This window comes from Rhyacophila brunnea, unplaced genomic scaffold (genome assembly GCF_057557595.1).
Source record: "Rhyacophila brunnea isolate RB1 unplaced genomic scaffold, BYU_Rbru_1.0 scaffold_3, whole genome shotgun sequence".
NCBI classification, from domain to species: Eukaryota; Metazoa; Arthropoda; class Insecta; order Trichoptera; family Rhyacophilidae; genus Rhyacophila; species Rhyacophila brunnea.
The window spans coordinates 54,410,578-54,425,517 of record NW_028232965.1 but is presented as its reverse complement, the minus strand read 5'-3'; the positions used below and the strand labels follow the sequence as shown (position 1 = coordinate 54,425,517).

At 39.1% G+C, this 14,940-nt stretch overlaps 1 protein-coding gene and 1 non-coding gene across 2 annotated transcripts in view; both read left to right on the top strand.

The window, feature by feature from the left end:
- LOC147068564 (neuropeptide CCHamide-2 receptor-like) overlaps positions 1–14,940 on the top strand; it is a 250,218-nt gene that overhangs the window by 57,959 nt on the left and 177,319 nt on the right. The gene's annotated exons all lie outside the window — the stretch shown is intronic.
- LOC147068565 (5S ribosomal RNA) lies at positions 3,115–3,233 on the top strand. Its single transcript, XR_015071413.1, has one exon. It is a non-coding gene; the product is annotated as a 5S ribosomal RNA (ribosomal RNA).

The window sequence follows — 14,940 nt, the reverse complement described above, 5'->3', positions numbered from 1 at the left end:
CTTTCAGTGCCTAGCAACATTCAGCCATTCTTTCGCAATGACTTTAATATTCTAAGGCAGGGATTCTTAACCACGTCCCCTCGGGCGCACGTCCGCCCCTGGCAAAGTATTAAATAAGGAAAAAAATATTATTATTATATTAACTATATTTTTGTTATTTTACGAATAAGTTGTAATTCCACTGTACCATTCCACTTAACAAGATCTCGACTAATACCAACCTTTATAATTGTTGACGATTTGGATTATCATCTTACTCTCCTGACTTTGAAAAGTTAGTAAGTGAGATCCAATATCAAAGATCCCACTAATAGCCTGTGTTATTTAGGATTTTTTTTATTCTTTATTGTATTTTATCTATTTTTATTTTCTATAAGTACCTACGTGTTTTATGCTTCTTTTGTAAGTGCCCTTACAGGCGTTTAAATGTAAATACATGTACAATCTACCGATATGATAAATGTAACACATAATACTTAAATCTTGTTTTTTTTTAAAAACCCGATGTGCGCCCGCCACTATTATCCCAAATCTCAAATGCGCCCGCTACCGCAAAAAGGTTAAGAACCCCTGTTCTAAGGAAACACTAGTGATCTTATATCAAAGGTGTGCTTTAGACAGAGTCACAAATCACAGATATTTGACGCTAACTGACTTAATGTATGTAGAAAAGTGTGGCCGTGTTATTTTTTATGTGTGTTTATTCAAATAATATATAAGATACCTATGTAACACGATAATAATGCTCGTAAAAGCATATTATTATGAAAGGAATAACGTAATAATTTATTGCACTATTGTATTTATTTCTGAGAAGTAAACACTTTCAGTAGGTACATTCCTATTAAAGATCCACCAGTATAAGTTATCTGCTGAGTGATGGCGCCACAATATGCTTACGTTTGAAATATAATTAAATACTTTTATACATACTCTGATGAGTTTAGTTCTAAATTCAAACACATGCCGATTTATGATGGTACGTATATTATAATCATTTATTTGATATGCCATGCCGGTCTTGCAACGCGTAGATCACCATTGTAGTGTTGAAGGGGTGGGACAAACGGAACCGGTGGGTTGTTTTGCCACATTGTCGTGGAGTATCACGCTTTCTAGTGGAATCGTAAGACGTGGACAAACAATGATTTTTTTCAACTTAAGTAACATAATTGATAATAATATTTGATATTAGATTTGAAAAATAAGAAAATAAAATTAATTATCAAAACCGTTAATTTATTGAATCTCAATTTTAAAGGTCTAGTAATTCTTGGAGCAATTATCATGAAACAATACCTACCTAACTATTAAAAAAAACTATGGTTATGATTATGAATATCCATCAGAGTGGATGAAACCGGTTCTGAGCATTATTAGACAGTTATAAAAATAGAATAAAACAAATAAATACTATTCATTAATATTGTATTAAAAAAAACTTTAGATGAAAGTACTTGACATTTAGTAAAGTAGGTATATAATATAAATGTTATAAAAAATCTCTTCATTTCTAATAAAATAAAATATAATTTCTATTCTATTGTCTCATGACCCATAAAAAGCTAATGAATATGAAAAGAGAAAGCAGCTGTACCTTTCTAATATGGATCATAGAAATTCTTTATTGCTTTTTAAAAATTATTAGGTACATATTAGCCATATTATAAAGATCGTGAAAACATATTGAATTTAAGTAATTTTCATTTCTCGAATGAATGACGCGTCCTCTTGAATTGATATTAGATTTTTTCTGAAACTTACTAGGTACGTCGTAATCGCGGATTTGCATTATTGTTTTATACGAGGCAATATTATGATCCCTAATTTAAATATTGATTCACCCTTGTTTTGTGTACCCAATAATAATATATTACACAAAATTACCATACTCGTACATTGCCTACCTCTGTTCGTAAAAATACCCGAGCTTAAATTGAATTCCTCCCATTTCCAATAATACGTTAGATTTATTTTGGGAAAATCAAATGCGATGTTTAATATTGATTTAACTTTCACAGGAAAATCCGAAAAGAAGTTGTTAATTATTGATGTTTAGAAATAATCTTTTAACTAGAGGTGAGTTGGAAATACTGCACCAGTTTGTGTACTCAAGTTTCGGATGAAACTACCCATACTCAGTATTTGTGGCCCAATAAACTTATTTCAAAAAACTTGTGATGATATCATCGCGAGTCGCTGTTCTGTGCACTTGGTAGACTTTCAACACTATTGACATTAAATGCGCGCGAACGAGATATCACTTGAATATAGGTATATTTTAATTTATTAGTCTATTGCGTTCGAATGTATGAATAATAGGTCATAAATTTTCTGTCGCAGCACAGTGGTGAGATGACGCACATGCTTAGGTTTGTTACATGACCGCTCATAACATGTTTTAAAAAAAAATACAGTTATTCATTTTTGTTAACAAGAATATTGCAACCTAACAGTAAAAACCCTCATTAATTTAAAATGTGTTAAAATGAGCTCAGCATATTTTTAGTGATTCTATTGATTTCTATTCTATCTATCCCTGAGCCGATAAGTATTTCAAATACTAATATGGAATTGGTTTTAGTTTCAGTTGCGTATGAAACTTTTGTCGCATACGCACGCCAAACGCTCTATATAGTATTCCAAATACTAGTAATTATTTTCGAATAAGTTTCTATACTAAGTATTTTTTTATACTGGCAGTAAGTAGGTATACTTAGTCTTCAAAATCAACCAGTTTTCCCATCTCAACATTCTTGACCAGTGATAACATAATATGGCGTACATAAATACCTTAAAAAATATTCAGTTATGTCTAGGCCAGGTCAATATACTTACTAATTACTTATGTCCATAAACAAAATATAATTGACATGTTGAAAGAATAATAATTATTGATTCTGTCTTTTACGAAAGAGTAAAATATTTGTTGGATGATTCTGGTTGATTTCAGGGCAGACTAAAATTATTGAGTATTTTTTTTCACACGCTTCGTACACACGTGAGTGTTGATATAAATACCGTGTACAATTATTATTATAGAAACATTGTGTAATTATTATTATATTAGTAGGTACCTGCGACCTTTTGATATTAAAAAATATAATGTAACTCGCCAACGACCATACCATGTTGAAAGCACCGATTCTCGTCCGATCACCGAAGTTAAGCAACATTGGGCGCGGATAGTACTTGGATGGGTGACCGCTTGGGAACACCGCGTGCCGTTGGCTTTCCTTTTTATATTTCCCGGAAGAAATTGGGATAATAGCAACTTATCAATTTTGAATTGGAATTCTATGAATTTTCGTCAGGAGTCTATGATATAACTATTCAAACAGTGCTATGATTGCTGCCTTTCCTTTGTATATTTCTCGGAAGAAATTGCGAAAGTAGCAACTTGTTGATTATTTTGAATCAGGTACATTCTATGAATTTTTATCTGAAGTCTATGATATTATATTTAATCACTGTGCTATGACTGCTATGTGAATTGAGTTTTTTTTTTTAAATATGTTTCCACTTTTTTTTACATGACCACCCCTTAGTCCAGAACGTATTTTGAACGCCATGGGGCGACCATAAGAATCCTTGTCATTCACCAGCAATCTTGTAACCTCTTAGGTCATGCCAGCATCACATAGCTCCAGGGTTATAGGTACTAATTTTGGATGTTATATATCGGCCTTCCTGGAAAGTCAGAATCAAGTCGGCTTGATGAAGGGGCAAGGCTATCCAGATTGAGACTCTCTTGATTTATACTAGAATTCAAATTTAATATAATTTATGTTATATATATATATATATATATATATATTAATTTAAGACGCTCACAACATGACATTTAGAAACAAAGACATATTATAAAAATAGTATTAGATATATTATAAAAAAAGAAATAGATCAGTATTAAGTTATTAAACAGTAGAAAAGAAGCCATTTTTAATAAAAAAAAATAATTATTAATATTATAAAATAGTTATTTATTAGTACTAATAATGTTATAAGTATTTCAGTCGCTACTAATCACCAAGTAGATTTAATCGATTTTGACCAATTGCGTTTGTTTTTTTTTTAATTCGTGTCAATGTGGCAAATGACCATTTGCCCCTGCAATTAGTTGTAGGTGCTCTAAGAAAAAATCAAACAATTCAAACGATAGTTTTAGAAGTTCGCATATTGTTTGTTAGATTTGATCATAGATTTTTTTTTCAAATATTTATATTAAAGGACCCAGGGCCGTGTAGCTTCTTTAGCCCTACGACAAACAAAATCGACTCTGCATACGTAGAAGGTCTTCCATTCAAATCAATAAACATCGTAATATAGGTAGGTAGTGGCTGTCGGATAATTTCAAGTACAATACAGAATTATCTTCTTCGTCGTGTCGGGTCTTCAATAGCTACAATGTGTTGCTCCAGAAGTTGGCGAAGGCAATACCATTTTCCTCGGCTTGTAGGATCTCGTCGAAATTGCAGCTTAGTGGGAAGCTTTGCATGAAAAAAGGAAATTCAGAAACATACAGAATTATATAATACTGTTATATCTTGAAATACATATAGTCAAATATTCTAGCAAGATACTACTCCATAGTGGTGCATGACTGCAATTTATGTAGCATTCATGATTTCGAAAAAACTTCAGAGAAAATATATAACCAATAGAAAAAATCTGTAAATAAAAAGAATGTTACATTCTTCAACCTTGTGAATTATTCGTTGAATAAAAACATCGGTTTGTAATTATTAAAGTAAATACTTAATTCATACTGTAACATATTAAAAAGAGACTGAAAGTTCTTTTGTTTATTATTACTCACATAAGGTAGGAAGGAATTGTCACATGAATGTAACATGAGCTTTACCTACATCAGACTTATACTTCTGAAGCCGCTCGTTCCGACCTCGCTCTCTCGTCCACCTAACTTTGCCACCTTCTGGTGTAGAACATGAGAATTTCTTATCAAAGGGAGTGGATCCGACCGCTATTTGGAGCAGCTAAACCCACGCCGGGAAGCAACTCCCTTGGCGTGGATTCCCAGACTCCCCAGGAGTCTGGAGTTAGGCTTGCACGTTTCCTTCAACCTTTGAGGTACCCCCGTCCAACAGGGTTGGACGCCAGCTAGCTTTTCTTTGGGAGGGAAACAGCTGCAAAAGACCATGTGTTTACTGGGACTCTAGGTTGATAAGTGAAAGAGGTTTCAAAGTATGTCGCTGAAATGCGGTTACATTTAATGAGAGATTATTTCAGCGATGGTTTACAAAAAGATTATAAAGAAGTGGGACAGAGGCCCTCACAGGAGCGTCTCCGTCACCAGCAAATGGCACTAACCTAGACACAATTTATAATTACATATTTACATGCATCGAGCCCTCCTTAACGTCCTTCCATTCCAAAGTCCAAGGGGTGTATTCCCGGGTGAAGATGACACCAACACTTTACCCTTCGACACGGGTATGGAAATATGCCAACCATTGTTGAAGCGTGTGCTCCTAACACGACCGCGTTGCGCGGCACGAGCGCGTCCGCCCGGTAGAACGTTTTGAACCAGAAGAAGGAAGTTGCCTCCCACGCACTTGTGTTCTCGCCCCCGCCGCTACGTCCCCCCCACCTTGTCTGCTCCGGCCGTTGATTATTTGCAGCCAGCATGAGTTTGGTGTTGCCAGTTAAGAAAGTATATTTATGGTTTCTTTAGGTGACGAGTTCATCGCGTTACATCACCCGCTTGGTCAGGAAGAAATTGAGTCATGGGTGTCAATTTCCTGCCAGGGGCGTTCTCCGCTTCTTGGTGATGAGAAGTTTGTGCAGTCAGGTGGGACGGTCGGGGCAGGTGACGAAACTGCTGACGGCGGAGCTGCTGACGGCGATCCAGCGCGGACCCTCTTGTGTGCGGGTGAAGTGCGCGCCAACGTCTCCTCGTCGCTCCTTGCTCCCTTCATCCATCCTTCTGGGGGGGTTACCTTGCATCACATAGAGGCCTTTTTAAGAAATATAGTTTTGCACAGTACAAATTTTACAAATTAAAGTATCTGTCAACAATATGACTATTGTTCGGTAATCAAATTACAGTTTTTGACGGAACTCATCCTTGATGAGGCCGTCGGCTACTTGGCTGATTACATTTCTTACAATCTTCTCTATGGAGAAGTTGTTTCCTAATTGACAGACAGTTGGACCTCTGTCTCCCCACGCGGGCCTTGCATGTAAGCATGTCGCAAGGGCAGGAATGATAGGTTTATCGGTGCTGTCTAGGCACGCTTACGACTATCTAGTGTGGTGGGGCTCTTCAGACCTCCTCCACTTCTATGGTATCCTGACCGATGCCAGACCTAGATGTAGCTTCAGTTTCCCATTCTAAAAGGAGTCTATCCTTCTTGAACTGGTACTTTTTGAGTTTGCCGCTGCTTCCTCCCACAGCTCAAAGCAAACCGATTGCTAATGCAACTTATTCTCAGCGCTTGAGAAGCTAATTCTCAGCGCTCCTTCTTCCGCGTCTGAGGTATGCCATTTCGGGCTCCCTCATGTTGACGTCTAAATTGCTTCTGGAGTGACCAACGTACGATGTCGTGACGCAAGCTTCTCCAAGCTCATCTTGTTTACTATCTGAATCTGAAAATGGATGGTTTACTAGACCATCGGATGCTTATCGTGGCAATTAAGCGGTGACGATAAGTGTGGTATTCTGAAAGACATATGCACAAGTGATGTAGCTTGAAGGGGAACCGCGTGAAGCGGGCCCGGACCTCTCTCTGAAAATGAATTTATTATACAAGAAAATACCATTCATTGCCACGTTGGCTTATTGAACTACTATTAAAATAATAAATTTCTGTTTGGGCGCGCAGAAGTTTATATCTATCATGAATCTATAACCTATAAACTTCGATCAGCGTTGTCTAGCCGTGGTGTTGATAAAAACCAGAGCTCTATCTTCATCAGTACTCTATCCTTGTGTGTGGTGTGTGCTTATAATCTAGTTTATATTCTACTCCACTCTGGTTCCCACCAGACCACAACAGACAATCTGAGAGTTGCTCATGTCCCTTTAAGGCATATGCCCCCTTGTCGCTGCTTAAAACTATAGTGATCTTACTCTAGTGCGCCAAGGTGACAGATGTCCAAGGGCAACATGAAGCTGTAGGGAATTTACTCAGCGATTAGCCAGATCCACCACACCACGGCTCATCTCCAAATCTGCATTTGCCTATAAAGTTAAATTTTGTGACGTGTTGAGTCACACATCTTGTTGACCGGTCTTTATGCCGAGTCGTTTTTTCCGAAAATTATTAATTCTAAATGCTTCCAGCTTATGCGGAATAAGTAACCACAAGCGTTCATATGTATTAGACAATATGAATTACTAAGCTATTAAGAGTTGGTTCTTGAGGTCCCCACTTGAGTTTGCTTGGTCGCGCACCCTAAAAATTTGATAGAATGGACTTTTCCAGTACCTTCCTATCAACAGTCATATCACAGCGCCAGGACACACTGCTTTTCCCAGCTGGATTGACCCTCTCCCAATTACACGACTCACAACACAGAGTCCGGTGTGTAATTAGAGAATTGACCAAACAAACAGAGCAAGTGAGACTAGACCTCTCAGTTGTTTTTCTCACAGCTGCCAAGCTCTTATACTAAATGCTTTAATTAAGCTATATTTACAAGTTTACAACATCTTAGTGTCCTTCATAGCGATTTCATCTGTATCGTGAGATCGGGTGTACATCTCTGGTACAGATCTCGTTGCGTGTTCGCAACATCAAGGTTACATTGTTGGAAGAGACACACTCTTTCTACGGAGTTGTGTCGTAAATTCCATATGCATGACTTACATGCAAGCTCTACGTTTACAATAGTTGGGAAACATTACAAAGAGGTCAACTTAACTTTCATCTGGTATTCACAGCACAGGCTGTTACGCAGCACGTCTCAGACCAGCAGGAGTTCAAGCGTATTTCATGGCCGCAATGGTGCTCATTACTTGCTGTCTATCCCCTGTGGATCTCTACGTTACTGCTAGCACACGAAATCATCGTCCAGATGTAACATTATGTTGAATACAGCAATTCTGAAATTGATAACAAACTTTTGTATGCAAAACAAACAACATTTCTTACATTAGTTAAGCTTATCTTGTTACGTAGAAACGCAACTATAGTATTTCTTAACAATAATATGAGAATTCATTTTTTATAAAAAATAGAATCTTATACATTTTCATCGTGCATACCGCACAATAATTTTCACATAGTGAGTACAGTTTTTCCATGGTATTCCCATCAGGTATGGATGTCTTTGAACAGACATATTTGTGCTCTTCCCATATTGAAAGAATTTACATTTTGCTTATAAATTACTAGCAAGTATGATCATTTTGTGATTCAAGTGTACTTGTTAAGACATAAATATGGATTTTAACCATAGTTTGTGTGGCACAGACCGCTACATTATTTTTGTACGTACCATGACCAGGTGATGATGGTACGTTCGCAGTTGCATTTTAACTACATTGTTAAATGCTAAATTATAGTAAATTTAAATTATATTGTTAAATACTAAGGGGACGGCACATGTTACCCTATTTAATAATAACTAAATCCCGGTAAGGTAGATCCTTCATCGATACGATGCAGAACGCCATATTGCGGGTGTCTCTCAGTGAAACATAATGAATGCCGTGTACCTTGGAGGGGTACATAACTTTGTAAGTTGCAAGACAACCATTCGTGTCATTCCTTTACTGATGTTCCAAGAGACGAGACAGCTTTGGTGCTATCATGTAAAACATGAAAGTTTGAACACTTATTTAACTATACTTATTATCGAAATGACAACACAGTACATAGAAGGCGCTTGATGTTACCATCCAGCTTGTGTCGAACGCAGAGGAAACTGTTGTTCGAATTCGGTACAGACATGTGTACTTAGTGCGAAGGATAGGTTATATGCTATCGCTGTGCAATATGATCGTACGAGTACTTCGTTCACTATACTTATATTGAAGTGACAATACAGTATGTAAACAAAGACCGCTAGATGTGTACATATAGCATGTGTCAAACACAGAGGAATCTGTGGTATGACCATCACCCCTTTCGCCAAATGACGAAGAAGAGCATGAATGTCCTCTCTTGGAGTTCGTGGGCACGGATATACATTGCTTGGAGCTTACAAGGCTACTTGAACAAATGCAATTTTCCAGGATTAGACGCAGAGCGACGTCCGTTGTCTGGGAATCATAGGTGATTCGAGGCAGTTGGGAGTGCAACCACAGAACTCTGCAAGGAACGGGGTGGTCAAACTAGACACATATGACATGTCAGGGAAGAAGATAGACTGTAGAAAAGGGGTTCACATCCACCTACCATGTGAAGTGCCCGTGAAAATGCACAGACGGCTAACATGGAGACCTTATGTGTTATAACACGATAACGGTTCCGTTAGTATGTTACTTACAATGGTGCGATCAAAACGCACTTTACTTAATTTATGGATGTTTATGCCTATGGGACAACACACACAAAAACTTAAGTAAATAAACATGTAAGTAAAATTAATACAGACTTTGAGACATCAAGAAGATTCTCTCAGTAGGTGGAATAATATCCTAGCAACACTTGATGTGCGCTTGGAAATATTATTAAGGACTACTTGCACTGAAACGACGTGCAAATTTGCATTTGTTAGTGGTTAGTAGTGATGTACCTAGTGACCCTACTAGATTTTCATGCTTCCTGCATGTGAAATCTGTGTTACGCTAGAAATGAGGAATAGACAAGTCTTTTTGAAACAATGAAGACCAAATCGATGCTTGTTTATGTAAGGTCTCACCAGTTGTGCTGCTGGCTGTCTGCTTTTAGCACACTTGACTGGCTCGAGAAGACGAGTGGACAAAGTCAGCGACAAGTTAACGGGAGTGTGTAATCATTAATTGCACCTCCTGAACATTGTGTTTCGCGACGAGTGTCAACTTGAATGAGAAGTATTGGACTTGGGACTCGCATTGTCAATTACCATAAATGTTAAATCGATCCATGGTGAATTGACCCGAGTTACGTAAGTAAGAAGAAAGAGATTGAATTGCGCACTGTGACTTTGGTGATGTTCGCGCACACCGTAGGCAGGCACAAAGTGACGCAAGTCGAAACCCCAAGTTGTATATATGAGACTGTTCCTCTGCAGCAAACAGAGAGCAGTAATACACCCCTTCAACACATTACTTGCCTTGGAATGTGATAGTGACCATGGAGCAAAAGATGAAAAATGAAAACTGCGTTTAGTGAGATTTCCGTTTTCATCGAAATCTCACACAACTCCGCAACCTCACTTGAGCGAAAGTTTGCTCACCTATCGAATTCCTTCCAACGCCAACAACCGCTATTCTCCGTGTGAACGCAATGGTCAATGTAGTTGGACCAAGGTTTCACTGTACTTAACTTAGCGACAAAATCTTATGTTAAAAGACTTATGTCAAAATATACTAGGCTTGTGTATATGACAAGGCACAATATGAAGTAATATATCTAACGATGATGTTGGACGAGACAATTACTAACTAATATTTGGCGATGTCCTTTATGTGAAATCGACCTAACGGCTTACCATTCAGATCACCTAATTCATAAACCAACGGAGAGATCTTAGTTAAAACTATATTTTCCACGTACCGTTGCGCGAGCTTGGTACTGAAATAATTTGCAGCATCTGAGAGTTTGAAGTTCCTCCTCCAGACCCTCTGACCTACGATGAGTTCAGTATCTTTCCTTCTGAGATTATCCCTTCTGGCGTTCGATTGAAAATTTTCCAAAAGCTGAGCTTGGACGATTTCGAAGACGAACGGCAAGTTCTGTATGCGATCAACATACTGCGCACAGTCTGCTGCCGCGGGGAGAACTGAGTCTTTGGCCTTGAGATAGTCTTTTGGAAGATGAAAACGACCATCCAAGATTATCTCTCGACCATGCATGAGGAAAAAGGGGGAGTACTTGGTTGCTAAGTTTACAGATGCGTTTATCGCAGTCTGCACGCTTTGAAGATATTGCAACCAGAGTCTCTGATCCTTTCCTACGAGGATTGCCAGTGAGGTACCCACTGTCTGGTTATATCTCTCAACTGTGTTGCTTTGCGGAGAGTACACCGCATTAAGGAACAATTTGGGAATAGAATACTTTTTAGTGAACGCCTTGAATTCCTTGGATATGAATTGACGCCCATTGTCCGATAGAATACTGTTAGGTACTCCATGTTTAAGAAAGATCTCCTGTTCAATGAATTTTATGATAGGTGTTGCTGTGGCTTTTCTAAGTGGGTGTAACCACACCTATTTAGAAAAGACGTCGACAACTGAAAGAATATGCATGTATCCCTCCTTTGATTTTGGTAGAGGCCCTATCAAATCAATCGACAACGATTGCATCGGGCGGTCGACTTCCTTCGGATTCGACATAAGTCCCGCCGGTGCACTAGTTGTGTGTTTATATGCTTTGCATATAGCACAACTCTTAATGAATAATTTAATATCTCTGTAAATCCCTGGCCAATAGAACAGTGAGGAAATGCGCTTGAAAGTTTTGAATGTGCCAAAATGCACAGAAGCGTTTCCACTATGAAACTTCAGAGATCAGTTTTGTTCTATCCGCGCCCTTGACGCACTCTTTCCAATTAGAGTCATCAAGGGGCAGATCTCCTGCCTTGAACCTGAGTAGTTTATCTCCCTCAAATTTGAATCTCGGGAATTTTTCTGGGTGAGACTTCACGTTATTGACTAAGTTCTCGAACCAAAGGTCCGGTGGGTCTGCAGTGTTGCTAGCACTAACAGATGAAATTACGACTGGATTTCTTGATAATACATCAGGGACGGTGTTAAGCCTTCCTGGACGATGTTTTATTGAGAAGTCATATTGTGAAAGTCTCGCTGCCCAGCGAGCGAGCCTACCCTGTGGGCTTTCGAGCGTCGTTAACCATTTTAAACTAGCGTGGTCAGTGATTACCGTAAACTTATTTCCTTCTAGGTATCTCCTAAAATGAAATATACTGTCTAAAATAGCTAGTAGTTCTAGTTCAGTGGTTGTGTAGTTGCGTTGAGGCTTTGTTAAGGTGCGAGAGTAAAATGCAATCGGGTGCTCGCCATCAGAAAATTCCTGCGTGAGGACCGATCCTAGCCCTAGGTTAGAAGCATCACAATGTAAAGTGAACGGACTAGCGAAATCAGGACATGCCAAGACTGGGGCTGAGGTCAGTGCGAGTTTGAGTGCCTCAAACGACGCCTGAGCCTCATCTGACCAAGTGAACGCGGAAGCTCCCTTGCGCACACTTGTCAAGCCTGTCAAAGGACTCGCTACCTTGGCAAAGTTGTCTATAAACCTCCTATAATATGAACACAGTCCTAGAAACGATTTCACGTCCCGAGAATTCTTGGGAACGGGAAAGTTCCTGACGTTGTCAAGTTTCACTGGATCACAGTGTAATCCCTCCTCATTTACTACATAACCTAGGTATTTTAGTTCTTTTCTGCAAAATTCTGATTTAGAGAAATTTATAGTCATGCCTGATTGTTTAAACTTTTCAAAAACGCGATCTAGTAACTTCATGTGGCTATCAAAGTCTTCAGATATCACTATCACGTCGTCAATATAACAGAAAACCTTGGCCTCGAATTCCGGGCCGAACAAACTGTCAGACAATCTTTGTAACTCCGCGCTCGAGTTTTTGGTGCCAAACGGCATGACGACAAATTCGAACAAACCTCTGCGCGGAACCACAAAAGCCGTCTTTTCGCAAGAGTCCTCCGTTAGAGGAATCTGCCAAAAGGCTTTCGACAAGTCTATTGATGAAATAAATCTTGCGTCTCTTAAATTATCTAATATCTGCGAAATATAAGGCAACGGATAACTGTCTGGGACTGTGATCGCGTTCAGTTTGCGCGAATCCAAACAAAATCTCCCGGTGCCATCTTTTTTTGGCACGATTAAGATCGGATTGCTCCACGCGGAACGTGATCTCCTGACTACTCCAAGCTTAAGCATATCGTCTAGCTCATTCTCTAAAGTAGCCTGTTTTGCAGGGGAAAGCGGATAATAGCGTTGTTTGATTGGGCCCCCATTGGTTACAATGCGGTGCTGAATCAAGTGGGTCCTCCCCAAGCCACAACGTTCGAAGGAAATCGACTCAAATTTTTCTTTAACCGAGGCTAGCTGACTGTGTTCTACTTTTGAAAAGTTAGTTGAATTTTTTGATGTGATAGAATTTATTTTAAACGAGTCATGATTACGATTCTTGTTAAGATAGACTATTTCTGGTGCTATGTTGAACAACTTCCAAAAGTCGATGCCCAGAATGACATCGGGTTGGAGGTTAGGTATTACGGTAAAGTATACAGTTTTCGTTTCGTGGCCTACTTTAACTGGTATTTTTAAAGCGCCGAATGCGGGCTGGACTGTACCATCCACTGATTCAATCGAAATTCTAGACTTGTATAACTTAAATCCTTTCTCGAGCAAGGTGGCGGCAGCATCCTTACTTAAGCAGGAAAGAGAGGCACCGGAATCTAATAGACCCCGTGCCCCAATACCTCCTAACCAAAACTTCAAAAAAGGTCTCTCATCCACATACTCTTTTTTGCAAATAGGAGCGACTAACTTATCGTTCCTAAAAAAATATTTTGTATAGTTAACTATATCTATCCACTCTCTTTTACGTACTTGTTTGGACGGTCTGAGAGAATGGATGGCTACTCGTTTTTTGACGAGCCGCTGTGCTTGCTGGAAGTGCATGCGTGCTGGCTCCTGATAGACTGTTTGTCATCACTACCAATTCTCACTGACTTCGGTGAATGCGTGTCACTGCAACACGCGGCATGCTCGTTGCAACTGGAATTGTTGCGCGATTTGCTGAGCGGTTTACAGTGACGTGCGTTATGCTTATGTTTCTGAAACCGGTCAGAACTAATTCTGATCTTATCATTAACCGAAGTCGAAGGATGAGCGTGTATTGCCGTAACTTCGCGTTCTGAAGGGTTGGTCGAAATGAAAGAGATTGGAGCCAACTTTGATCTCTCAATGTCGCTACAAACTTTTACTAACTCAGTGAACGTCTTGGGCTTTTGCAGGCTGACACCTGTGCGAATGCGTTCTACCATTCTGCTCGTAATTATTTCCATTAAATCACTAACAGAGTATGCAGGTCTCAATCTACCCGCTAGCAATCTCATATCAAGTATGAAATCGCAGGCTGGTTCCTGCTCTTTTTGCCTTTTAATTAACATACTCTCTACCAATGCGGCGCCGACCGTCGGCCCTTCGAATTGTAAATACAAAGCTGATTTTAACTCCTGCCATGTATTTACTTCGCTTTCCACCAAGCGGAACCAACCCAAAGCTCTACCCTGTAATATCTCTGAAAAGTACACCATCATTGTAGTGAATGATAGCCCACGATTTCTCATAATGTCCTCGACTCTTATGACAAAGTCGTGAACTGGTGTAGAACCGTCATATTTAATGTGCATTGAATTTAGCACTTTGTAATTAATAGCAGGTTTTATTTCTACTATTTGAGAAAATGACGAGAGTGATTCGAAATCCTCAGCTTTTTCCTCAAGCGGTCCGGGACATAGCTTACTATTCCATATCTCCGCCTGCTCCTGCATTTGCGAGAGCTTTTTACTGGGTTGAATACCCCTGGCTTCTAGCGCTGACCTCAGGGTGTTCGCCTTGCAGCTTTCCCTGATGCCAATTGCAACGTTGTTAACGTTCGACCAAACCATCTTGAGAAGGCGAAATACGACTAAACGAGTAATCTTATACTAAATGAAAGATGACGCGGATGTCTACATCCATACCATAATTTAATTGCTAGCTGTGTACTAGCTATCACATATCTTTTTACGGGATATGAGTATTATTTGTTGCTATACTAAAACGTAAATGCACCAAGCCACAA